Below are 25702 nucleotides of genomic sequence, written 5' to 3' on the forward strand. Positions count from 1 at the left end.
AACAGAAAGTACAGGTACAATGAGCTACAGTGATTCACAGTCATCTAGCATTGAAATGAGATAATAGAGATACTACATCATCAACATGCATCATAAAATATATATCCATAAGTCAATGAAGTAATATCGGCATCAGCCGGCCAATGAATCAAACAGTGCAAGCAGATAAATTGCATATGATCTACCTACCTATCTATCTATCTATCTATCTATCTATCTATCTATACACAGTCCTGGCCAAACATATTGGCACCCCTGCATTTTTATCAGATAATGCACCACTTGGCTTCACCCAGAAAATTGTTGGAATTGCACATTCTCATGTTTTTTTCTTTTGTTTGTTTTGGTATGTCACAAAAAATGGAGAAAAAAACTAAAATCTCACACATTCCCCAAACGTGGACTGGACAAAATGATTGCCACCCTCAATTTAATATTTGGTAGTACATCCCTTGCAATAAATAAATGAAATCAATCGCTTCCTGTAACCTCAATGAGTTTCTTACACCTCTCTGCTGGAATTTTGAACCACTCTTCTTTCACCAAATGCTCCATGTCTTTCAGATTGGAAGGGTTCCTTTTCCCAACTGCTGCTTTGGGATCTCTCCACAGGAGCTCTATGGGATTGAGATCTGGATACATTGCAGGCCAGTTCAGTACTCTCGAGCATTTTGTCTGAAACCATTTCTGGGTGCTTATTTGATGTGTGATTTGGGTCATTTTCCTGCTGTAAGACCCATAACCTCTGATGGAGACCCAACTTTCTGACACTGGGCCCTACAATGCACCCCAGAATTCTCTGGTAGTCTTTAGATTTCATAATCTGAAGCAGCAAAGCAACCCCAAAACATCAGTGAACCCCCACCATGTTTGACTGTAGGGACTGTATTCTTTTATTTAAAGGCCTTGTTGCTTTTTGTGAAAACAGTAGAATGGTAGGCTGTAATTTTATTTCGTCTGTCCACAGCACATTCTCCCAAAAGGATTTTGGCTTCCTCAGGTACGTTTTGGCAATCTCCAATCTGGCTTTTTTTTATGTTTCTGTATCGGCATTGGGGTCTTCCTGGGTCTTCTACCATAGCGTCCCGTTTCATTCAGATGGGGACGTATAATGCGAGCTGACACAGTAGTATCCTGTGCCTGAAGGTCAGCTTGAATTTGTCTGGAAGTTGATGAAGGTTGTTTAGACACCATTCAAACAATCTGTCACGTACCTGGTTGGGGAGCCTCACGTAGAGAGGAGGCGCCCTCTTACTACTCCCGCTCGGAGCCCCTGATAGTGGGAACAGAGGGCGCTGAGCCAGGAGTGGCACGAGTGCCGGGTGGGTCTGGAGCTGATGGTAGGCAGGTGAAGACCCAGAAGATCCAGATGCAGGCCAGGTGCGAATGCAGGAACGTGGGTGCAGCAGCAGGCAGGTATGCCGGCAACCAGGATGCAGACCAGGAGCAGACACAGGAGCGTTGGTGCGGCAGCAGGCAGGTATGGCAGTAACCAGGGTGCAGGCCAGGTGCAGGAACGTAAGTGCAGCAGCAGGTAAGTATGGCGGCAACCAGGACACAGGCCAGGTGCAGATATAGGTATGTATGTGCAGCAGTGTCAGACAAGCTGGGTCAAGATCAATCGAGCAAATCAGGTACAAGGGAGCAGGCAAGCAGATTGTCAGGGATAAGCTGGGTCGGTGCAGGCGGAGTTCTTGCTTAGTCAGGATCAGATACAGGCAACAGAATCAAGTTATGAAGTGCAGAAGGTTATATACTAGAAGGCATAGGCTAAACTGTGCTGGTGGTTTAAATAGCTCGCCTTGCGGTGACGTGTACGCTAGTGCTCATGCGCTCACTTGCATGCGCACTCGCACCGCTGCAGCTGAAAGGGATCCAGGTCTGACGCATGGCTGCATGGTGGCGAGGGAGAGATCCCTGACACAATCCTTTGTTGCAATCTTTGATAAATGGTTCTCTTTCATCCACTACCAGGGAGATAAGCTACAGAGCCATGGGCTGTGAACTTCTTAAGAATATTGCTAACAGAGGATACAGGAACATTAAGATTTCTGGAGATGGACTTGTAACCTTGGGATTGTCCATACTTTTCTACAATTTTTGTTCTCAAATCCTCAGACAATTCATTGCTGCTCTTTTTCTTCTCCATGTCCCATGTGGCACACAAAGACACACAACAGAAAGGTTTAGTCAATTCAAACCATGACTTCTAGTTTCAAATTATACATGTAGGGAAGATGAAAAGTCAGTTGCAACAAAAAATGTACCTTCAGTAACAAGGAGAGGTTAAGGGAAAGTGGAGTAGAAGTGGCAGAACAGAAAAAGGAAGGGGTAAAATGGGAGACAAAAGAGGAAGGATAGGGGAATAAACCACCTTATTGGGCACTCCCACACATCTCCAGGTAAACAAGGTGGTGCAAAGGCATCTCCATCATGAGGCTAAGACTCCAAAAAGTGCCATGGGGCCAGATTTGATTGAATTTAGGGATGGTATTGTGGAGTCAAGCTGTCGGGTATACCATAATATGAACATCATGAATACGCTTATGAAGACCATTTTGGGAAGGTGGCAGTTGTTTCCACGTCAGCATTATCAAACATCTCTCCGCAGTTAAAATATGGTTGATCAATTCAACAGCTGACTTGGCTGTGATTGTAAGAGAAGCCCTAGGACAAAATAGTCTGGATCTAAAGGAATTCCATCTCTTTTTTGAGTCATTCTTCGATGGATTTGCTAGTGTGCTTTAGATCTGTCTGAAAGATCTTCACAACTTCAGATAGCCATTCTTTTTAAGTACTCTCTAATATGATGCAAAATTCATAGCTGAGTCAAAGACTGTATGGCCTGGCCCTGAAGCATCAAAGCAAATCTTTTTCATACTTGACCGTTAGTGTGGTGTTCTTTTCCTGAAATGCTATTTTCATTTTGCACCACACATGTCTACTGTAGTAAAATTCGTCAGTCCACAAAACTTTGTTCAGGTCTTTGCGTTCAATAGAAAACTGTAATATACAGGTGAAACTCGAAAAATTAGAATATCGTGCAAAAGTTAATTTATTTCAGTAATGCAACTTAAAAGGTGAAACTAATATATGAGATAGACTCATTACAGGCAAAGCAAGATAGTTCAAGCCGTGATTTGTCATAATTGTGATGATTATGGCTTACAGCTCAAGAAAACCCCAAATGCACAATCTCAGAAAATTAGAATATTGTGAAAAGGTGCAATATTCTAGGCTCAAAGTGTCCCACTCTAATCAGCTAATTAAGCCATAACACCTGCAAAGGGTTCCTGAGCCTTTAAATGGTCTCTCAGTCTGGTTCAGTAGGAATCACAATCATGGGAAAGACTGCTGACCTGATAGTTGTGTAGAAAACCATCATTGACACCCTCCATAAGGATGGAAAGCCTCAAAAGGTAATTGCAAAAGAAGTTGGATGTTCCCAAAGTGCTGTATCAAAGCACATTAATAGAAAGTTATGTGGAAGGGAAAAGTGTGGAAGAAAAAAGGTGCACAAGCAGCAGGGATGACCGCAGCCTGGAGAGGATTGTAAGGAAAAGGCCATTCAAAAGTGTTGGGGGACTTTCACAAGGAGCAGACTGAGGCTGGAGTCAGTGCATCAAGAGCCACCACACACAGACGGATCCTGGACATGGGCTTCAAATGTTGTATTCCTCTTGTCAAACCGCTCATGAACAACAAAGAACGTCAGAAGCATCTTACCTGGGCTAAAGAAAAACAGACCTGGTCTGTTGCTCAGTGGTCCAAAGTCCTCTTTTCTGATGAGAGCAACTTTTGCATCTCATTTGGAAACCAAGGACCCAGAGTATGGTGGAAGAATGGAGAGGCACACACTGCAAGATGCTTGAAGTCCAGTGTGAAGTTTCCACAGTCTGTGTTGATTTGGGGAGCCATGTCATCTGCTGGTGTTGGTCCACTGTGCTTCATTAAGTCCAGGGTCAACGCAGCCTTCTATCAGGAGATTTTGGAGCACTTCATGCTTCCTTCTGCTGACAAGCTTTATGGGGATGCTGACTTCGTTTTGCAGCAGGACTTGGCACCTGCCCACACTGCCAAAAGCACCAAAACCTGGTTCAGTGACCATGGGATTACTGTGCTTGACTGGCCAGCAAACTCACCTGGCATTGCCAAGAGCAAGATGAGAGACATGAGACTGAACAATGCAGAAGAGCTGAAGGCCACTATTTAAGCATCCTGGTCTTCCATAACCCCTCAGCAGTGCCACAGGCTGATAGCTTCCATGCCACGCCGCATTGAGGCAGTAATTGCTGCAAAAGGGGCCCAAACCAAGTACTGAGTACATATTCATGCTTATACTTTTCAGAGGTCAGATATTGTTCTATGTACAATCCTTGTTTTATTGATTGCATGTAATATTCTAATTTTCTGAGATTGTGGATTTGGGGTTTTCATGAGCTGTAAGCCCTAATCATCACAATTATGACAAATCACGGCTTGAACTATCTTGCTTTGCATGTAATGAGTCTATCTCATATATTAGTTTCACCTTTTAAGTTGCATTACTGAAATAAATGACCTTTTGCATGATATTCTAATTTTTCGAGTTTCACCTGTATATCTAATATTTTTTTTTTTTGGACAGCCAAGGCTTTTTCCTAGCACATCTCCCATGCAGGTTAAATTGGTGCAATCTCTTTATGCATCTTATAAATGCATGCATTTTTACACCCACTGTTGTAGGCATTACCTGCAGATCCAGTAATGAACTTTTTTTGGTATCAAGCAGCCAGTTCTTGATCTGAATTTCCTGGGCAGGCTTGCTGGAAGAATTATTAGTAGTCCAAAATTTATACTACTTGTAGATGATTTTCCTTATAGTGTTTTTAAAAACATAGCCTTGCCATCACCACTCAGCTATGACGACTAAAGGAGCTGGCCAGAAAATTGTTGGCTTGAACAGTGATTACAGCCAGCCAGCTGCCATCACTGTTCGGGTATTCTGGCAGCAGTAACACAATGAGGTTGATTTACTAAAACTGGAGAGTGAAAAATCTAGTGCAGCTGTGCATGGTAGCCAATCAGCTTCTAACTTCAGCTCAATTAGGCTTTGACAAAAAAATCTGGAAGCTAATTGGTTTCAATGCAGAGCTGACCAGATTTTGCACTCAAGTTTTAGAAAATCAACCCCAATGGGTTGCTTTGGAAAGAATTACAGGAACATGCATTTTCTGAAAACCAAGGAAGTCAACAAGTATCCAAATTTGCTACTAAATTAAAGCCCCATTTGTCCTACAAATGCTAAAAAGGTATATTGTGGGGAACCAAGACATCATCAAAAATGAAAAAAGTGCTCTGGGACACAAGGGGGTTTAGGATGAAAAAGTCCTGAGGACTCGTATAGTTGAATTGGACACTTTGTGCAAAGCTGAATTCCTGCAAAATGTTGAACCATTTTTATTCTATATTGGTGGAAGAGATAACCATTATATTGTGTTTTTCTTTATTTATTTTCATTGAGATGTTGTGTATTTTGCAGAGTAGAGAGTTCACTAAATGTTGTAAAGTGTTTAATCATTGTGGCATTTTTTTTTATTCAATGGGCCTGTGAATTTTAGTACTTTAGGTAGACTTATAGAAATGCTGCTTGCTTTAGATATATGTATATCCCTAATTCCCTAATTCACATGAATATATATATACTTTTGGCAATATATATACACTATATTTATAAAGAAAATGCAGCGCTGTGTGATGTTACTATATTGCGGGCAGATATAAATAATAAATGAATAAATAAATCAATAAATAAATAAATCACAGTCCAGTAATGGTGCTAGCTGATTCCCAGTGCAAAAGTTAGAAATGCGCACTAACCAGAAACGTATTAATAATACGCATGTGTATATGATATCATGGAGATTCCCCTCTCTTTTCTGGTCTGGTAATGGGCAGGAGCTGAAGATAGTAGAGATGAAGCGCCCTCGTGTGGCGAAATGGAGGTCCAGCAGGTCACAGAAATCCTTACAGAAGTGTGTGAAGTGGAAAATTCCTCCGCTCAAAGGCTGGCGCAGGGATCAATCTGGGTCTGCAGAAGCTGAAAAGGCTCATCGCAGAAGACACAGGAAAGAACCCATAGTGTAGTAGGTTGATGAAAATGATTTTATTCAAGAAAAACAGGAGTGTTCAGGAAAAACTCACAATGGTGCCAGGTTTAATCAAATGACTGACCCTTTAAGATTAAAGATGGCCGCCGGGCCTCCATGTGGCACCGGCGGCGTAGTGTCAATGGCGTCCTGGGCTCCAACTGATGCGTTTCGTGCGCACGCACTTCTTCAGAGGTGCTCAGCTCCTACACCACTACATTCAATACTTGGTGATGTAAGGCTTGGATGCACCTGCTCAGCCATGGAAACCCATTCCATGAAGCTCTCTACGCACTGTTGTGCTGATCTGAAGGCCACATGGAGTTTGGAGGTTTTTAGCTATAGACTCTGCAGACAGTTGGTGACTTCTGCGCACTGTGCGCTTCAGCATGCGCTCTGTCATTTTACGTGGCTTACCACTTCATGGCTGAGTTGCTGTTGTTCCCAATTGCTTCCACTTTGGTATAATACCACTAACAGTTGACAGTGGAACATTTAGTAGCAAGGAAATTTCACAGAAGGACTTACTGCACAGGTGGCAACCTATCACAATACCACGTTTGAATTCCCTGAGCTCCTGAGAGCGACCCATTCTTTCACAAATGTTTGTAGAAGCAGTCTGCATGCGTAGGTGCTTGATTTTATACACCTGTGGCCATGGAGGAATATGGATTGGAACACCTGAATCCAATTATTTGGAGGGGTGTCCCAATACTTTTTATATACACTATATTGCCATATCAGTATAGTGGCTTAGTGGTTAGCACATCTGCCTGCAGCACTGGGGTTGTCAACTCAAGCTCTGCTCAAATCCAAACAACAGTACCTGCATGGAGTTTTCATGTTCTCCCTGTGTGGGTTTCCTCTGGGAACTCCAGTTTACTCCCAAACTCCAAAGACATACTGATAGGTAAATTAGCTCTAGCATGTGTATGTATGAATGTGAGTTAGGGACCTTAGATTGTAAGCTCCTTGATGTGAATGCACCATATATACTGTAGATGTAAAGTGCTGTGTAAATTGTCAGTGCTAAATAAGTACCTCAAATAAATAAAATATTTACTTACCATCTTTTTTATTTGCACAGTATTTTATAATAGATAGGGTAGCACATAGTTTCTGATCAGCCTCTATAATTAAAAAACTTTTTTATAGGTAATAGGTTTTAATAGGTCATATTTAGATATCAATACAACTGTGCCATCAGAAACTGTAAAAGTTTGTTTAGACTGGAGTTCTTCTTTATAATAATACAGCTAGCCAACAATATCACCTGCCATAGGCAATACAACATAAAATGTTCTAAAACATGGACATTATGTATTCAGTGATGATAAAGTATTGCTAGAGACAGAGTCAATAAACCTGCATGAGATCAGAAGCTCAGTAAATAAAACCAGACTGTTCTCTACAGGAACTGAAGAAAATTTCCATTCAGTGTGATGTACTGGTAATCACCAAAGAAAAACAAATGCTTTCCAGAACGTGCAATCATTCATAAATAATGCAATTTATATTGCTGCCTCGAATGTCTGATACAAATTATTAGAGGGAAATGTTCCATGATATTGAATAATTATGTGGCAAGTTGCCCAACATGGGGATTGGATTATGAAAGTTGACACCAAGCCAGTCGTATAAAAATCAAGACTTTTAATACTGTGGACTTCTGATGTCTAATTATTTTTCAGTCAATTATTTAAAGCAATGTTGTTGATAGGACACATCTGCATATACTCTGGTAGGAACCAGCACTGGCTCAAGGTCGGTCTATCTATCTATCTATCTATCTATCTATCTATTATTATAATTATTATTATTATTATACAGTATTTATATAGCGCCAACAGTTTGCTCAGCACTTTACAATATAACGGGAGACAATACAGCAACAATACAGTTCAATACAAGAGGGTTAGGAGGGCCCTGCTCCTTGGAGCTTACAATCTAAGAGATCTATCTATCTATCTATCTATCTCTATCTATCTATCTATCTATCTATCTATCTATCTATCTATCTATCTAACATGTTACTGTCATTTGCTCTTTGCAGGGATTTTCATCTAAGTGCTTGTTTCATTACTAAAAATGCTTGTAAAGCTGTCAATACAAATGTGAATTTTATATGTGTTTAATATACACCGATAAGCGATAACTTTATGACCACCCACCTAGTATTGAGTAGGTTCCTCTTTTTTGTTGCCAAAACAGCCTTGTACCATCAAGGCATGGATACCACTAGACCTCTGAAGCTATGCTGTGGCTTCTGGCACTTAGCTGTCAGTAGCAGATCCTTTAAGTCCTGCAAGTTGCCAGGTGGGGCTTCCATAGATTGGAATTGTTTTTCCAGCACATCCCACTGATGCTCGATTGAATTGAGATTTGAAGAATGTGGAGGCCAAGTCAACACCTCTAATGCATTGTTGTGTTCCTCAAACCACTCTTGAACCATTTTTGCAGTGTGGCAAAGAGCATTATCCTGATGAAAGAGGCCATTGCCATATGCCATCACAGAATACCATTTCCATGAAGGGTTGTGCTCGCTCAGCAACAATATTTGGTTAGTTGGTACATGTCAAGCAACATCCGCATAAATGGAAGGACCCAAGGTTTCCCAGCAAAACATTGCCCAAAGCATGTACAAAAAGAAACAAAAGCGTGAAGGACTTTATAGGTGCTTATATACCCTCAGAATGAAAACAACTTTGACACACTATATATAAAAATATAAGTAAAAATATATGTTTTTGTTGCACATAATAAAATGGAACATACACACCCTCCCATAAAATCAGGTAAGAGAATGAGTCCTTCAGTACAATGAATCCCATATCACACTGTCCCTATGTCAACAGTACCAGACCATGACCTAAAGGTCACTAGCATAACAAGCATAAATCAGGGATGGTGATGTGATGGTGATTCTGTATGCGTTTTGCCAAATTGGAAGGGAATACTGTGGATACAGAAGGGATCATAATACAGTATATTCCAACACTGGTTCATTTATTTCACATCAAAAGCTAGATAACAACATACATTAACTCTATTATAACTGACTCAAATCTATATAATTATAATAATGTGAATTACCAACACCGATGGTTGCTCAGATGAAAAAACTGTTTTTTCACAGAGCCATATTACCTACTTGAATTTGGCTTCTTGTTTCCCCATGAAGGGTGGACCAATGTTTTTGGAACATCTACCTGACATCCATCAAGTTTTGTACCATTCTGCCAATTCTTTGTGGGCCAATTGTCTCTATGACTTGAAGATATACAATAATTCTGTTATGTACATTCCGCCGAAGTAATTTAAGAAGGCCAGATAGTGGTCGTATTTGCTAGAATATATTGTAGACAGAAATACTTTTTGTTTAGCCCCTAAGATGCTAGCTATGGAATAGGAATCTCCACCTCCTGGGGCAGTGTGGTGTGCGTGCCCCTGTGTGTGTCTTGGCCTGGGGGGTCCCGGCTATATTCTGTCTCATTGTACCAGCCTCTCTCTCGTGGTCAAGTTTTGAGCAACTGACGGTATTGGTAATTCACATTATTATAATTATATAGATTTGTGTTGGTTATAATAGGGTTAATGTATGTTGTTATCTAGTTTGTGATATGAAATATATGACCCAGTGTTCAAATATACTGTATTATGATCCCTTCTGCGTCCACATGATTCCCTTCCTTTGAATCCCTGAAGAAGCCAATTTGGCGAAACGCGTTGGACATTACCATCACATCTCATCCCTGATTTATGCTTGTTATACTGGTGACTTTTATGTCATGGTCTGGTACTGTTAACATAGGGATAGTATGATATGGGATTCACTGTACTGAAGGCCTCATTCTCTTACCTGATTTTATGGGAGAGTGTGTATGTTCCATTTTATTATGTGCAATAAAAACTTATATATATATAAAGTTGTTTTCATTCTGAGAGTATATACACACCTATAAAGTCCTTCACGCTTTTGTTTCTATTTGTATATGGTTATTTTTGGACTTGGTGCTGATGGATGACATACCAATTGTGAAGCATCACACTGCCTCCACCGCCTTTCCTTCTTTTTATACTGCATCCTGTAGGCATTGCTTCCCCAGGTAAGAGATGCACATGCACCCAGCCACCCACATTATATAAAAGAAAATGTGATTCATCAGACCAGACCACCTTCTTTCATCACTCCATGGTCCAGTTCTGATGCTCATGTTCCCATTGTAGATGCTTCTGGCTTTGGACACGGGTCAACATGAGCACTCTGACAGGTCTGTGGCTATGCAGCCCCATACACAACAATCTGCAATGCCCATTTTTTTCTGCTTTCAACACATCAACCTCAAGGACAACATGTTTGATAGCTGTCTAATATGTCCCACCGATTTTCAGATACCATTGCAATGAGTCATTGTTTTTCACTTAACCTGTCAGTAGTCATAAAGTCATGGCTGATTGGTGTATTATTAGTGGGGAACAGGACGTGATTTAACATCTCTTCTGTTGGCGCACAAACTGCTTTTTTTTTTTTTTATAAAATGAAAATGGTTTAGAACCTCTGTAGGGTTATTAATACTGTTTGTAGCCCCTGCCTCAGTTACAACTGCTCCCTTCATTTCTCTCCTGCTGTTACCGGGACAGGAAATAGGGTGAATTCTCTCCAATTGGTTCATGGACAGTAATAAAAAGTTGACCTTTTACTCTTGAATCTTTGCAAATCAATCTAAAACCAGCACAAATGCTTTGATTAGAATTCGATTTAAAATGTTTTTACATATATCTATGTATCTACCTATATGTCTTTAGCTATAGTTGAATGTTTGCCACCGTTGCTGTTATCAGCTACAGCTACAGGAAACAACCATAATCTAGTCATAAATACTATAACAGCTCAGCACCAGTCCAAGCCTGCAGCAACAATCTCCCAGGTTTACACTCTGTATTCAGGTGCTTGCAGAGTTAGAGCACATCTCACTCCAATATATAATATAGCAATCAGATACCGCCGCAAACTGTATTCAAAGATTCATATGATTAAGCCCCATGTGGGTGAAACATGTCAGAGGGGCGTGACTGATGAGCAGGGATCTAAGCTGAACCTGTGTTTCATTTACCTTACACTGGAGTTGAATATAGTGTGCGGCAGTACCTGTATGCTATGTCATAATCTAATCATGCCTAGATAAAAAGAGAAAACAAAATATATTGCCAACTCTGGCTTGGAAAGTGTGTTCTTCTCATTAGACTCATATAGATCCTACAGGCTTTACTAAAAGATTCAAGAGGCGTTTGTGGGGATAAACATGGTCTTGCTACATGTTTGATTGTATGCTAAAGTGGACATTGAGTTATTAGAGATTGTAATATGTAAGCTGTGTTACATAACAGTGGAACCAGAGGTAGAACTGCACATGACTATCCAATAGAAAAATGTAGGACCTGCAGCTCTTCAAGGTCTATTTTGGAGGCAACTCTAAAGAGATCTGAGTCATTTTAAAACAATAATAACTATGCTGCAGTAACTATACACATTGCTTTCAGGGCATTCAGGAAATATTTTGAATTATTTATATCCTACTTTTATCCTAGTTATTCCCTAAATGCTATTGCTGCATTCAGACAGAGACTGTACATTATTCTATGTGTGATGGGCTTCCTGCGGTAATGGATCCCACAGATATATGGGCATCAATAGTAATAGTTAATGCTTTTGACAGTAGGAACAAATAAACTATTGCTTTAGCACAAGAAAACATGCTACCCCCCCCCCTCTCTCTCTCTCTCTCTCTCTCTCTCTCTCTCTCTCTCTCTCTCTCTCTCTCTATCTATCTCTCTCACATGTAGTTTATCCTTTTAGGAGAAAAAGATAAGAAAAAAAAATGCTGAAAAGTTGTGTACATAAACTCTTTCACATATAAAGCTAAACTTGTTAAACTTGGCTCTGCTGCTTAATACCCACAGAGATTATTTATGTACATCACTTCCAGTCTCTGTGGGTCTGGGTCAAAAACCGCAGAAGGAGGGAGTGGAGAGAGACAGAGAACTGAGCCACATGACCTTATACACAAAGGAGCTGCTACTGTATTTTCACCCAGACCAGAAGCAGATACTATTAGGTAAGTATTCCTATGTTTGAATAGTTTAACTGCAGCTGCCCATAGCTCATTGAGTGTGTATCTAAATCTTTGTGACATACAATATGTATCTCTGTCCTATTGTTATTATGATACATGCACACCCACATGGAAGAAAAATATATTTGAAATATATTTTAAAAATATTCTTCCCAAATATATTGACATATATTTGAAATGCTACAATTGTGGCCATATTCATTATTTTTAAAAATATATTTCTATATATATATATATATATATATATATATATATATATATATATGAGCAAACCTTTCTGGTGCTATATAAATACTGTAATATATATATATACATACTGTATGTTGAAATGCATTGTTATTACAAAATATATGAAAAATATTTTTAAAAATACATTTCAAATATACTCTATGTCTTTAAAAATACAAATCTACATTTTGGAATGCATTTACAAATATATGTTAAACTACATGTTAAAGTTAGTTTTTTATATGTTAAAAAAAATCGGAAAAGTATATTTAAAAAATATAGGGCTCAATAACAAGTCAGGTTAGATACCTGACAGTCACTTCTGGTAGTTAGATGTCTGGTTGCATGACAGATTATAAACAACTAGGGACAAAAATGCAGAGTAGATTAGGCTGACTCCGAGTTTCAGTGCCACAGCACGGTTTTGCTGGTGAGAAGCTGTGTTTCAGGCTGGTTGGACAACAGTTTCCCCACCATGGCTGATCTTGTCTTCAGGTCTCCCATATGTGTTTGGCTAGCTTTAGAATATGCTGAGATCAGAGACTACTGAGCAACTGGTAATTTCTTAGGGCAGCGAGCAATATAAGCCTAGATATTGCTCTCAGCACAGTTTTCTTCCAAATAGGTGTTATTTATAAAATCTATAAATAAGAATGGATGGGTTCATTATCAAAGCAATTACATCTATTCATTTACAGCATAAACCACGCCATGCCATCTGCATTGCTAAATGCAGCAACTTTTCACTTTGCACTATTATATAAATAGTCTGAGTGTTACCACACATTTAAATAAGTGTCTATAGTTAAGCAGTTTCTAGCGGTAGAAAGTATTTCCAGTTTGCATGGTGCATAGACATCTTACTGCGCTTCTAAGCAGACAAACCCCCTCTAGCAGGAATAAATGCATTTTTTGAGCATATAATGTGTTGCTAGTTGAGAAAGATCATTCCAGCCAACGTATTACTGCTATTTGCATATGCTTAGGCATTCTTCTTTGATCTGCTCTAAACCAGTTCTGATGGTATCTGAAAGCTATCTTTTAAAGGACTTTCAGTATATTAAAGTAACAGATAAATTATTTGTTTTTATGCACGATGAACTTGCAGGACACACATTGAACATATCCTATATACCAGATGGTTTTAGTGCTTATTGATTGTCTGTGTTCTTTATATTCTGGAACAGTAACAAAAAAGTCTTTCAAAGTCGGGTGAACTGTCAATTTCAGGTGCAATTTTCAAGACATCTGACAGAGATGTCTATGCAAATTGCACCGAAAGTAGTGCATGTACTACTTTGGAAATCGGTGCGGCTCTGACCAAGTCAGAACCGCACCCATATGATCATTGTAATTGCAGACAATAGGGTGCGACTTGGCATGTGATTTGCAAAATGCATGGCAAGCAATTCGCATGCCAATTCACACCCAGCGTGACCGGGGTGTTAAGGTGGATTTATAGCTCTGAATTTTGAACCAGCGTGTATATATCTTTGTATTTCTTTGTAGTAAAAGGAACAAAAGTGAGCCTGATCAGCTTGTTTTAGCAAAACAATACCAATGTGGATATATCTAAACTATAGCATTATAAAAATGCTGTGTATGTCTACAATGTCCTATTTTCTGTTTGACTACATCCTTAACATAATGCAATGGGTTTGTTTTATTAATGCCTAATAGCCTGTTTATATCATGAGGGAATTTAGTTTAATGAAAGACAATTATGTGCAAGCAAAAATTGTTTTTTGTTCTTGCACATGATTTGGTATTCTTTGCAAAGGGAATTTTCACCACATTCACTAAGCTAAGGGTACGTTTACTTGCAAAGTGAACAGCCTATTTTGCCTTTAGAAAATCATCCCCATTGTTTTCAATAAACACAAAAATACAAGAAATTCATGCTAAAATACAAGAAAGCACCGCAAAATGTGGTTAATACAAGCATTTTAAAATACTATGGCCTTAATCCAGCCTTTGATGTACTCCTCAAGAAGTTCAATCAAAACTGTCCTGGAAAGACTAGAAACTTAACTGGGCAGAAACAATCTTCTTTCTATTGTTAAAAAGGTGTATTTTATTGGTCTGAATTGTTCTATGTTTTTATTAAAAATAGAAGCTTTAAATGAAAGTAATCTGTAAACTAGCATAGACAGCAGAAAAAGTTGGACATTAGCTGATTCTCCAACCACTGATAGGAGCACAGCTATACATGTTGTTATCCTACAGTACCTTCAGCCATGTTTATATACAGTATACATCCCACAGCAGCCAATCATCTGACCATATGCTTAGGCATTTCTTTACATGATCTCTACCAATGGTGAAGGACAACGTTCACCTTCTTGATCCTCTCTTTGATCAAAGATTATATTTTCAAATGCCAATGCATTTAGAAAAGTTACTGGCTGCCACAGGAGGAGTGGTTTATCCAAGGTTGGTATTTCAGGGGTTCTTTTGACATATATGACTATTACCACGATTCTGGTAGCTTAATAATAGTGTCAGAAATGCACCCCACGTATTCCTATGGGCCTAAAATGATGGGCAGCCTCTTTGGCCAAGAGGACCCACTATAGTTAATAAGAAAATAACATTTTAAAAAATAAAGGAATACTATTATCATTTAAAAGTAACAAAGAAATCAAGACTGCAAAAATTGAAAATGAACATTGGGTTGAAAAGAGAGTAGGACAAATTCACAAATATTCTTTAAATATACTAACAGTAAAAAGGTCAGGTCTGAGCATGTAGGCCCTTTACTAAATTTGGTTACTGAGCCATAGAGAAGGCAAATTTACTAAATACCTTCTTCAGCTCTGTATATACTAAAGATAATGGGGAAGCTCAAGTTCTTAAAGGGTATAGTATTGACAAAGCCCCAAATGATCCACAATGGCTCAATACTGACATGGTCCAGAAACATTTAGACAAAATTATAAAGCACCCGGACCAAATAACTTACATCCCAGGGTCCTTAAAGAACTGAGCTCTGTTATATCTAAACCATTGGTTCTAATTTTTAAAGACTCTTTAATGATTGGTACCACTGGATTGGCATAAGGCCAATGTGATGCCTATGTTTAAAAAGGGATCCTTACTAAGTAACTATAGACTGGTTAGTTTAACTTGTATAGTCAAGAAGATATTGGAGAGTTTAATAAAAGAACACATGGTATATTTTTTTCCTAGAAAATAATATTTTAAGCAATAGTCAGCATGGATTCACGAAAGACCGAAGTTGTCATAGGTCGCAAATGTGCGCAACACACAGTGAAGGACGCAGACTCCGCAGACTCGCCTTGTCTCGGACACTCAGGGAAGCAGAAACATAGATCTCGTGAACCATGCAGTATATAATTTCATAATTCATATCTAATTAATCCTCAGACTTGTCTGCATAATAATCTACCCGTGGGTGGACTGTCACTTGTGCAGATGACAAGTTATAGGCAAATATGAGTTATGGGAGATTTTTGCTCTAGTTGAGGCATCCACCCATATTTCCACGCCCTAAGCAGAGATTGGCCCTTGACTGCAGAGCCACCCCCCTGCTGGGGACTTTAAAACAGGCTGTCAGGCCTAAGAGGAGAAGTTGAAGAATTCTCCCATCTTTACCATCGTAACATAGGGAGATCAAAAATCACCCTTCTGCTCTGAAACTTGGATCTGCTAACCCAGGACTTTGGCAAGTACCTTAACCCTTTCACCTCTCTCTGATATCTCTTTGCTGTGCTATGGTTCTTTTTATATGTATATATATATCTTAGTTACATCTTTGTTGCTCACACACTTGGATTCCTATGGCAACTCACTCTACAGCAAGGGCAGAGAAGAGCGGTTAAAAACAAACTGCTCCAACTTGCTCACTTCACTGGCAGTTGCCACCTTCAAACGGTTGTAGTTTAAAATTTTAAATCCTACACCGAAGAGCTTTATATTGTGAGAATCACAAGACCCAGACCTAAATTCTGATGCATAGTATGTCTCTGATATATTAAAAATGAAAGCACAGTCGCAGTTTAGAAATTGCTCTTCAAATTTGAGGTGGCTAGAGTGCAGTTTCAATGAATGTCAATGGCCGCCGTGAGTTGCAAACAAATGGTCATATTGTGAAAACTATCAGGACTATGGCTTAGCTGTGGTTATTTTTAGTGGCAGCAGGGGTAGCTGAACGTTTTGATATAAGATTTGTGTAGGTGGGCTTGAAAATGAGATAGTGATGTCAGTTTAGAAATCATGTCCTGATTTTTCAGCTCACACTCTAGCTTTTGTCAGCTCCCACTCTAGTTTTGAACATTGCGCCATTCATTTCTATGGGACCAATTTCACCACAAAAACACTGATATTTCGTGAACCATTCGGCGAAACGTTCCACAAAGTAATGACACACCAATCGGGAACAATCCGCACATTTTGGTATATTACTGTCTATGTAGTGTAAAAACTGTGGGAGGAGTTAGGCTGGTAAATTTGGCTATAATAATAAGAATATATATGTGAGATAACAGTAAGTGGTCTTGCCATGCAAGAACGCTTAATAATAACATGCAATACAAAGCTGCAGTTTCTAAAGCTAGCAAAATACTTTCTCACATTAAAAGAGGGGGGGGGGAGAGAGAGATACATAATTTTACCCCTGTACAAATCATTAGTAAGACCTTGAATATGCAGTTCAGTTTTGGGCACCAATTCACAAAAAAGGATATCGGAGAACTGGACAAAGTGCAGTGGTTCATATAGTGAACTTGGTGTAGAGTTATTCAATTTCAGGTCATTACAGAGGACAAGGGGGCACTCTTTACATCTGGAGGAAAAGAGATTTAAACTCCAGATACAGAAAGGCTTCTTCACAGTAAGAGCTGTGACAATGTGAAACAGGATCATGAGCTGGTTCTGGTCAACTCAGTTGTAAAAAAAGACCTGAATGCTTTCCTAAATGCAAACAATATAACTGGATACTAATTTTAGAGGTAATAACATTAGGGGCAGTTAATCCAGGGAATATCTTATTGCCTCTTGGGGGATCAGGAAGGAATTTGTCCACCAGTGGTGCAAATTGGACCATGATTTATTGTTTTTTTCCTTCCTTCCTTGGAACAACTATGCGTATAGGATAGTGTATATGGAGGTTTTCTATTTGTGTGTGTGTTTTTTATTGGTTGAACTAGACAGACTAGTGTTTTTTTCAACCTAAATATGTAACTATGTCTGGTTCAATTGTGCACTGCAACAGTTGTTTAACTGAAAGTATACTAATCACTTTTTTAAATATGCATACTGCCTTTGTTTCTTTCATTTATAAATCTACAATATCTGTTCTGTCCTTAATAATAAATATGGTTGCATGAAAGTTTAATCCAAGCTGTTGTTCAGTCCGCATAGATTTGCAGAATTATACAGTACAATAAAATCTTTTAGAAAAGAAAAAGGTGGTTATGTGCTTTTGAAATATCCCTGCCTTGTTCAAATAGTTATTTTAAATAACTTTTGTTTAGATTTGACTTTCAGGTAGATAAAAAAGAAACAGATTGGTACAGCTCTATGTTCATTGTCACATTCCTAAATATATATATATTTTTAACGTACGCAGTTTGGGTACTTGCATTTGACTTTGTATCAGCCTCATGGAGTTCCTTTACAGACTAGGAGAAAGGAAAGCATCTTTTTCTAAGCACAGATTTATTATTTAAATATTAACAATCTTTCAAGTAGGAAATATAGAATTTCTCCAGTGTCTAGAGGAGTCATTGAGAAGCAGCTCCTATCACATTTGCAATGCAGATTTCATCACCAGGAGTGGGAAAAGTCACCACCAGATGTATAGAGAATGCAACTCTAGGCAGGTAACAACCTCTTCATACCTATCTGGTCTTCTGTTTTCCTAAGTTATATACCACTTATTCAAATAGCGTTGTCACAGGGAAATAAAGAAATACTATAGTACATGTTAACAGCAGCACATGAATACCTTATTAGTAAGACAGAGTTACAAATCTCCACAGTGATCAGCAGCTGCCAGGCAGCTTACAGTAAGGGACTGAGTCTGAGAGGAACACTGGAAGGATCGGCAGCTCAGCTGCTACACTGGCCCCTCCATCCTTTTTTCCTCCCCTTCTGCCACCCCTCCCCTCAGCTGAAGGATCATTTATGATGTGGTGGCTTCCCACACGATCAATCAGCATCCGCTGCCATCACCCTGACCATTGTCTGCCCCCCTCCTCCTCCTGTCACCTCCATGGCCCACCATCTTCCTAGGCTTGGCTCACCTCTGGTGGCTCCTGCCGGGGTATGGAGTCCAGGCTGCAGCTCACAGTGAGGACAGGGAACCTCCCAGCATTACATTGCTTTCCTCTGATTCACATCAGGTCCCATTGATCTACTCACATAGTGTTAACCCTGCAACCAGAGCACATCCCCGCCTATTGATTGGCTCCAGCTATGTAGAAGAAAGTTGAGTCAGCACTGGACATGCCCCATTTGGTCACTAGCCGGCTCTCTGTTACAGTTGGAGGACCATGTGTGCCAGTGTGTGTACCGGAGATGTATGGACCGATCCAATGATGAGAGACTGCTGACCGCCTGGGGTCCTGGGCTAATGTCATCACTTCCCATCCTAGGGGGAGCTGACACTTCACTGCTATATTGAATACTGTCAAGTACATATATATATATGAACTAAAGGGTCATGTGTGTGGACAGGTTGTGAGATAATTGTGCAGAGTAAAGATTCCATCATTCCCCCATCATTCCCTGTGTATGAGGAGAGGGGGACTCTGCAGAGAAATGAGGAATTCATACAAGAGGTCCATAGGCCACACAGAGAGAGTGCCAGGCTGTGCTGCACCCAGGAACCCCTAGGTGGCATTGTGCTCTGCGGCTGCCTAGTTTGCCTAGTGAAAGCACCAGCCCAGACTATGTGCTTGCAAATATATCTTAAATACCAGTAGTTCTATGAGACCAAAATTGCCAAAGTTGTATACGCTACGCTATATACTGTACTGTATAACAGGATATATGAAGGAATTATTGGTGTTTCAGTTATATAGTGAGCATTACATTATTTTAGTGCACTACATTCTATGTACAAACAAAAAAAGCCGAACTCCAGGCGATCAAGTGTACAACAGAGCTCAGACTGTGACTGGGAGAAGTAGCACAGGGAAACAGTTATCAGGGAATCAGTTATGCTGTAGTGCTCATGTGACATGAGCAAGCGTATGGCCTCCTAAACCAGCCAAACAGGGCTGTGCTGTGTGGCAGAGCTGTGTAACTCTCAGGGCTGGATGAAAAGAAATATAAACCATTTAGCAAATAAAATTGCTTTATAATTTTTACAGGACTTCATCTATGTATTATGCTGCTTGCCTGGGGTTTAGCTTACATCTTTGTCCTTGGGCACAAAGTAGAACACATTGAAAACCGTTACCTCATATACAGTAAAACAGCTCTGTATTTATCTTGAAATGTAACATCAAAAGGCATGGTCAAGGAGAATTAGAATTAGCCAAACACCTACACCAATATGCTATTAAGAAAGCTGCCCCCTCTTCTCTTATCAGTGCTATGAGAGATAATGATTACATTAGTGCTAACACATAGATCTAAAAATTAATGAGATATTATGCATTCAAGATAGCTTCCTCTATGTATGTACAATAGAAATATTGCTTTCTTAATAAGACCGTTGATGATGTAGCCTGTACTCTGTTGTTTTTAATTGGAAAATGATCATAACTGACAGAAAAAGTTTGATTTGTCTGATCTAAGATATTTGTTAATTGGATATTGTTTAAAAGGTAAAAAAAAGTCTCAAATATAGAATAATTGACCTTAGACTTGTTTTTCTGACTATAATCAGAACAGTTGTCTCTGATTTTATCACACCTTCACAGGCTTTTCTAGCTAATTTTAGTCTGCAGCCCATAGAAGCCGGTTTCTGATTCCTCTGCTATAGGGTTCCAATGGTATTGAAGTAGTCTCAAATAGGAATAAGCACCCTTAGGTAAATAACTATTCATATTTGCTGCTGAGGTGCTATATCCTGCCAGTTTTAACCAGCACACAATATGAAAGGCAACTGACAAGTCTCAATTCCAGACACTACTCTTTTGGATTTTACCCATAATTAAAGAAGATTTCTCAATATAATTTCATTCTCCCCTATTTTATTTTCCTCTATGTATTTTTCCAATGTTGATGAGTTCTTCTTAGCCCTAGATATGAGGTCTGACCTGCACCACCTCCCTTCCTGCTGTGGTGGATTTGACAACATCCTTCTGCATTCCTCTTACCACTGCTTGCCATGGGAAAGTGCTCAGAGCAGAGACAAGCTTCCATCGCCTTCCTTGCTGTTGTCAGATCAGCCATGGCAGGAAGGGAGGGAGTGTAGTTCAGGCTTCACATCTAGAGTTAAGAAGCACCTAGCAACATGTGACAAAGTACTACAAGTACCTTGTCCCATAGGGAACAGAACAGTGAAAACAAATATGATAGATCTTCTTTAATGTCACAACCCTGCATTCTAGAGGCCTGAACACAATCATAAACCATGAACAATTTACCCCACATGGGAAAGCCACTCCCATCACCCTGAAGTCACCTACCTGTAAAGTTGACCTGTCTGCTCTTTATATCCTCACACTGGTCTATAAATGTAATAACATAGAGAACCTGTTTACACTTGCGGTTGGTGGGGTGGTGGGGGGAACTCTGTAGTTGTGGGGATTTTTTTCCATCTCTCAACCTCTACCTTTTTATCTGGGAAGCCAGTGGTTGGGTTGTACACATGCCCTGGCAGGAATTATACCCCGTCATGCCCAATGTGCACTACTGCCTATTAAATGCATCCCATTCAAGTGAATGGGGCTACATTGCAACCCCCATGCGCTATACATGGTTACAGCATTGTAGATTAGAATTTAGGGGTTAAAACAGGTGGTGAGGAGGTGATACAATGCCTCCTCACCAACAATCAAATGCGTTTCAAACGCAGATCACTCTTCAAAGAGGAAAGCAAGTGAAAGCGAGGCCATAGCGCTGTAGCACATATAAAGAAAGAAATCTCAACCTACAAAGCAAAGGTACCAGCACTGGGTAAGCTTCTTTCGATTAAAACTTCATCTTAATTAAAGGAAAATGAAGACATAAGTGGCTTATATCTTCAGGACCTAGTAGAGTCCTTAATTATAGCTGGCTATGATTAGAAGGCGTAAGTGCTCTGATATACGTAAGCCACTTATGTTTCCACTTTTCAGGCTTTATTAAAGGTGAAGCCTTAACCAAAGGAAGTCTTTCAAGTGCTGCCACCTTTCCCTCATTATGCATATATAGCAATGGCCAAAATCAGCATAGGATTATCCAGAAGTCACGATGGGCTTTCTTAAAGGTACAAGACATATAGGGACGTGGACACACATATACATGCCCAAGACAGCTTAAGTGTGTGCCTGTTCAATAAAAAGAGAAAAGTTCATTTTAAATACTGGAGAATAGACTGCATACAGAAAGTGAAGTGGCAACATTGATTTCCTGCATGAACAGGAAGTGGAAGTCAGGAAGAAAGACTTGCAGAAACAGGATGCTCAGGAGGACAGACCAGTTAGATCTGTTCCCCAGTACACACAGCGCTTTCCATTGTACCTATACCACCAATGAAAATATTTACTTTAGAATACATAGCTCAGTCCATCGGTACTTCTGCACAGAAAATCATTTTCTGCTAACCTTAAAAAAAGCCAGACCTGTCGGATGGAAAGGGTAACTTCCCTTACTAAGTTCAAATTTTCTTCCAAAGTGAACAGCCTCTTTGCCTTTAATAATTCTACCCCAAAATGTCTATAACCCTCTTTCCCCCTTGTTACCATATTTCTAGCTGGTCAGAGTGCATTTATACCTCTCTGCTTCAGTCACTGCCTTGCACCTTTCTTTCTTCTACATCTCAGCTACATGCAGTACCTTAAGCTGGCCAGAGACTGTTCCTGCTGAACCGGCTAAGATTCGAACTATAAATGGGCAGACTGAATGTACCCAAGTTGATCGATTGATCAGCTTGGGTACAACCAGCCTGCCATATTTTACATGCAATTATCGCTAGCGGCTATTATAGCTGCTAGCAATAATCACTGTCTTCTCCAGGTGGGGACAGCTTCCCCGCCACCCCGCTGAGAGAACACAATGGTTCGGAGGAAGGAATTCCCCAGACAACACTGTCTGTGGTTGCAGGAAAGAAATTTGCACCGTCATTGTGACATGCAGTACCTCATGCCTCTCTTGCATTCAGTGTCTCATACTTCTCTGTTGCATGCAGTAACTCTTACCCACTGTTATATGCAGTGTCTTCCTACTTTCGTCTACGCACTGCATCTCTGTTACATGTCATATGTCAAACATATATATTATAGGCAGTGCCTTAAATATCTCTTTTAGACATCTCAAATCTAAATTACATGCCTTTGTACAGCAATAAGTGCCTCACCTGTCTCTCTTAAGCCAGCCATAGGCAGGCTGGTTCAGCAGGAAATAGCTGAGATTCAAGTGACCGATCTATCAACTTGGGTGCAAACAACCTGCCAGACTTTACATGCTAGTGGCTGTTATAGCTGCTAGCAATAATCACTGTGTTCTCCTGACGGGGATGTCTTCCCCCCCCCCCAACTGGGAGAATAGAATGGCTCTGTGGGAGGGATTCCTCTGTCAACACTGACTGTGGTTGCAGGATAGAAATTAGCTTGGTCTATAGCCTGTTCTACTGTTGTGTCTAACTTTGATGTATTTTTCTGTTGTGACTTTGTACAAAATTGCACTGGATTTAACTTCTGTGTCTTATTGAAGAGATAAGCTACCTCTGGATGTTAAGTCAGCAAGTGGTCATGCTGTCCAGACAGACTGAGTATAATGAGTTATACTATTGCATATACTGGCACGTTAAACAGAACAGTAAAAATATAGATTTCTAAATTACTGTCTCTTCCATTGGTTAAAAATGTTTCCTTACATGGCGATTTGGGACTTCCCAGCCTTCTGGCTTATTTTCAAGCAGCTCAGATAACACAGCTCTCTTACACTACAGCCAAAGGCCCTAAACCACAACGGGTTACTATTGAAGCCCTGTCTTGTCATCCTTATGCCATTGGATCTCTCATGTGGCTTTCCAATTGATTGCATCCTCCCATTTTATGCCCTACATTATCTTACTCCTTAGCTGTCTGGGACAGGCTGTGCATCCATAAATATCTATCTTCTCCTCATACCCCTTTAGCCCCTGTCTTCTGTAATCCTGAATTCATACCTGGGCTTGCACTGCTCTTATTTCAGTGGTAAATTAATAAGGGGTTTCTCCGTATCAGGGATTACTTAGATGGGGATTGACTCTACTCTTTACAACACTTTCGGAATAACCACCAGCTCCCATCCAGTGATACTTTTCGATATATAACCAAATTGTATCCTTTATACGATCCAAATTTAAATTGTTGCAGGAACCCCCAACACTCACTTCCTTTGAACTACCCTGTCAAGCTACTGGTATGTTGAAAAGTTGAATATCCACTACATATACTTCCCTTACCAATCCAAAAACCAAGTTCCCTTATATGGTTCATTGGGAATGGGACTTAAATATCTCCCTAGAACTAGCTGACTGGCAGGACACTCCTTACGCTCTGTCAAAGATTTCTATCAATACAACACTAATAGAATCTAACTATAAAACACTTCTACGATGGTACTTGGTTCCCACACACCTTGCAAAAATACACCATACCACATCACCTTCCTGTTTTTGGCGCTGTGGGCAGGAGGGAACCATGTGCCACATCTGGTGGCAATGCCCTGTGTTGTCTAGATTTTGGATCCGAATGTTTAACTTTATTTACTCAGTGACAGGAATGAATATCCATAGGTTCCCAGAGATAGCCCCTTTTTCAAAAGTTACCTTCAGGAATCCCCAAATAATCAACCAGATTGATCCTTTATATGATCCTGGCTGCAAGAATCACTATTGCTAAACATTGGAAACGATCGGTGATACCACCTGATTATGTTAAAAATAAACTCACCTGCTGTCAGGGATGCGGGTGTGACCAGAAGTGTGTGGACTGACACAGGGAAACACAGGCTCCAGATATGGTATAAACAAGACAATTTATTAAGACTAACAATACAAACATAAACGCAGTGCACCAAACCCCAAGCTAACATAAATACATACAACAAGGTGAAACAAACCCAAACCTAAACTGATATAGATACACAGGTACATACACATATAGAGCACAACGTAGTCAGGCAGGCCGGGTCGATAACTATCGGGCAGGTAGGTACAGGAGGGGCAGGCAGAGAATGGTCAGGGTCACAAGCCAGGGATCAAACAGGAGAAGTCAGCAGAGGTCAGGATCAGGCAGGGTCGGCAACAAGTCAGGCAGAAACAGGAACAGGAATGCAGGTTACAAGATACAGGGGCCCATGGAAAAACACACACCAAGGCACAGACTGCAGGTCTGGCCATCCCTTAAATACACCACCTGCAATCAGCCCCAGGTGATGGCTAATTGCCGAAGTGAACCTCTGGTTGTTGAGAGCACCCGCTGGCCAGCCCTGGTACTGCAGCCCACAAGGCAGGTGAGTCCCACCACTATTGGCAAGTCCATTCCTGACACCTGCATTCTCAATAACATTATGTCAACATTCGACAGAACTTGGATCCGTGGATTCAATACCTCTCCGTCCCTTAGCGGGATCATGGCTGACCCTCTTTTACTTCACTTTTTCTCTTATTCTCTTTTTTCTCTCTCATTTTCTCTCTCATTCTTTCTTCATACTTTTTGTTTCCAATATTACCTTTTGATGTGTCTGACTTTAGTACCTGACTACTATTTGATCATGCTCATTATTAATAGTTTTTCATAGTGAAATATGTACTGGAATTCTGTCCATTGTCACTGTTTATCCTCTTTATCTGTAAATTATACCCCAGGGGCTTCCTCAATCTTTCTATACAATAGATTTGAATTCCTCAATCTATACAATAGTTTGATTCCGCATTCTTTCTATACAATACCAATGTCACCTATGTTGAGAGCTGTGAAAATGTGGAATAGACTCCCTCAAGAGTTGGTTCTGGCCAGTTCACTGGATTGCTTTATAAAAGGCCTGGATTCTTTCTTGGATATACAGAATATAACTGGATACTAACATTTATAGGTAAAGTTGAGC

This window comes from Staurois parvus, unplaced genomic scaffold, assembly GCF_062004578.1.
Source record: "Staurois parvus isolate SC_StPar_1 unplaced genomic scaffold, SC_StPar_1.0 ptg000064l, whole genome shotgun sequence".
Classification (NCBI taxonomy): Eukaryota; Metazoa; Chordata; class Amphibia; order Anura; family Ranidae; genus Staurois; species Staurois parvus.